Here is a 3,171-nt window from a genome sequence, read left to right as displayed (position 1 = left end):
AAGAATGTTTTTGAAAGAAAAGAACATTTTGGAAGATCGAATGTTTTGAAAATATGTTTGAAATGTTTTGAAATATAGATGCTTTACTTTTGAAATAATGTTATGATACTAATGTATGAAATGTGTAAAGCATGGAAAGTAATGAAAAGAAATGTAAGGTAATGAAAAGGAATGGAAAGTAATGAAAAGGAATGGAAAGTAATGAAAAGAATTGGAAAGTAATGAAATGAAAACTGCCCGGGCCATGATACCTCGTAAGAGGCACTAGAGGAATCTATCGGGGTGGCGCCTCCCCTTCGCGAGATAGATGTCCTAATGAAATGATGCCTTGGTGGATTGATTTGTTCTTTCCATCTTGGTCTAGACTTGAGAGTGGTTACTTTATTGGACGTAGACCCTAAGTATAAAAATGGCAACAATATAATACCAGAATTAGCCCTTAATGATAAAAGAAAATGAAATATGCAAATATGGCTTTTGAAATGAAATGAAATGAGAAGATATGACATGATATTTATGACATGTAGGAAATGAGTTTTCCTTGAAAATTCTTGAAATTGTTTTATGGTCTAAAACTATGTTTTGCAAAGATGAAACGTTTTTTTATGAAAAAGTGATAAATGTTTTGTGTCTCAAACCCACGTAGCTCACGAGACATTATTGTCTTACGTATCTCTTTTTAATGCCATGTATCTCAGGTTACACTTAAGGAAAGAGAATGATAGATGGAAGTTAGAAGTCAAGTGATAGAGAATGGAGTGGAACTTGTTAAGTTCCTTATTAATTGTATTGATGTAATTCTTATTTGCTTGCTATGGTTGTATTGATGCTTAATGGTAATACGCACTGTTTGAAGTTTGTAAATGTTTTTGTGGGACCAGTTTTTGTTAAATGTGGATTAACACCCGAGTGTTTTTAAAACCATAGCATATTAAAGTTTGAAAAAAATTCGGGGTGTTACACGAATGCCCTCAAATGTCATCTTAGCACCCCCAACTGAGCTGCTAACCGCGGTCACTATACTGGACCAACTATCAGGCAAAGATGATAATAATAGCAATGCCATGACTTCATCTTCAAATTTAATATCAACCAACATTAACCTTGATAGGAATGAATTAAATTCATTAATATGATCAGTCACTGAGCCACCCTCCTTCATCTTCAGGTTTACCAATTGTTGAATCAAGCGGACCTTGTTCGATGCTGAGGGTTTTTCATACATGTTAGATACTACATTGATCGACTCATGAGTAGTTTTCACATTGACAATATTGTATGCTACATTCTTTGCCAATGATAATCTCACCATAGCAAGTGCCTTCCGATCTAACTATTCCCAATCCTCATGCTTCATTTCTTCAGATTTTGGTAGAAAGAGTATGGCATGCGATTAATGCTTTCCCCTAAATCGGCTAAAGCATTAATAGAAATCGAATTGTCGAATTCACAAGGGAATGTGAGTTGACCTGGATCTCCCATCTTGATTGGTAATCCCTAGATAATTGCAGCTGAATGCAACTCATTAAGAACTATCGTTGAGGCGTTTTCCAACTCGTTTTCATTACTCATTACATATTTTGCAAACTTGGTAAGTTTCGCCATTGATTTGAGGAATGTGGGGTTTATCGGAAGTGAAATCACTTGTTCCATAAATTTCCTTTGTTTGGGATCTAGAGAATGTTCGATTGCTCGGTATGGGAATGGTAATGGCGGCTGAAACGAATTAGGAGGAGAGAATTCTTCTTCAGCCCAGGACCGCGACGTGGTCATATTACCACGATGTGGTGAAACATCAAAGAGAAATTCACTTTTTGATCTTTTGGCTCCGGGCTTCTCTTCTTCCACACACGACTTGGGATGACTTGTAGCTACTTCATGGGTCATTATTGGCTCAGAGTGAACCTCTTCTTTGGTGTAGATCGCCATGACATGAGTTTTTGACTTTGGGTGGTAAACTTTCATTGACAAGTGTGTTCAATTGCCCAAGTTGAGTCTCTATGTTTTTGATGAAATCTTGATGATTTATCACAATGGAATCTGTAGTATCATGCCTCTTCTCAGATGCTTCCATGAATCTATGAAGTACCGAACCGAAATCCATCTTATTTTCGGGTGGCGGTTTCTCTTTTTGATAGAAACCTCTTCCTGTTTGTCTATAATTCTGATCCTTTTGTTTCTTGTACTCTTCATATGGTAACCACTCTTTCTTAGGATTTCTCAAATCCATCTTATTTTCGGGTGGCGGTTTCTCTTTTTGATAGAAACCTCTTCCTGTTTGTCTATAATTCTGATCCTTTTGTTTCTTGTACTCTTCATATGGTAACCACTCTTTCTTAGGATTTCTCCAATCTTCATCATATTTGTCACCACTTGAGTAGAATACTTGCGCCTTCTTATTCCAATTTTCATCGAAATCACAATCCTTGGCCAAGTGTGGACCACTACAATTATCACGGCCAAATCTTATGGCATGAATGGATTAATCTAATTTTGTCATTCGCTTATCCATAGAATCTAGCTTACCTATGATTGCAGCCAATTTCTCGTTCTCTCCATCTCCTTTTCCTCTTGTAACATCATCTCGTGGATTGTGGTACTCTCTTGAGTGATTTGAAAATTCGTCAATTAATTCCTTTATAGTTGCCTACTCCTTCTTCGTCATAGGCCCTTTTGAGTCAAGAAGTTGTCTAGTAGTTACATTCACTCCATCATAGAAGATGGAAACCTCTTGTTGAACATTCAAATCATGTTGAGGGAAACTTCTTAGAAAGCCCTTGTATATCTCCCAAGCTTCATACAATTTCTCTCCCACCTCTTGTTGAAAGTTACCAATCTTCTTTTTGATATTTGAGATCTTCGAAGGTGGGATAAATTGCTCAATGAAAGCATCACGAAGAGTAACCCATGTAGTGATGGAGCTGGGTGCAAGAGTGAAACATCCTAAAAATACAACGCAAAAATTTCGTTTTTAAAAAATTATTAAAACCATCAACCATCCAAAATCATAAGTAAAATCATAATCATGTATCATAAAACGTCATAGTATCTGTCTCAAATCAAAATATCATATCCAAATATCAGAGTCTAACTCCCAGGCTGAAGACTGTGGTGTGTGCCATGCGATCATCCCGAGCCCTTCCCAGTGCTAGTGGAAGTACCTGAAACCAA

General features: G+C 36.8%; 1 non-coding gene across 1 annotated transcript; it reads left to right on the top strand.

Moving 5' to 3' along the window:
- Positions 1-2,744: 2,744 nt before the first annotated feature.
- Positions 2,745-2,851, top strand: LOC145110280 (small nucleolar RNA R71). The gene has a single exon (XR_013709665.1). It is a non-coding gene; the product is annotated as a small nucleolar RNA R71 (small nucleolar RNA).
- The last annotated feature ends 320 nt before the right edge of the window (positions 2,852-3,171 follow it).

Source organism: Lactuca virosa, chromosome 4 (assembly GCF_052849685.1).
Source record: "Lactuca virosa cultivar CGN04683 chromosome 4, Lactuca_virosa_CGN04683_v6, whole genome shotgun sequence".
Lineage (NCBI taxonomy): Eukaryota > Viridiplantae > Streptophyta > Magnoliopsida > Asterales > Asteraceae > Lactuca > Lactuca virosa.
Note: the sequence above shows the minus strand (reverse complement) of the source record. Positions and strands in the feature narration are given on the sequence as shown.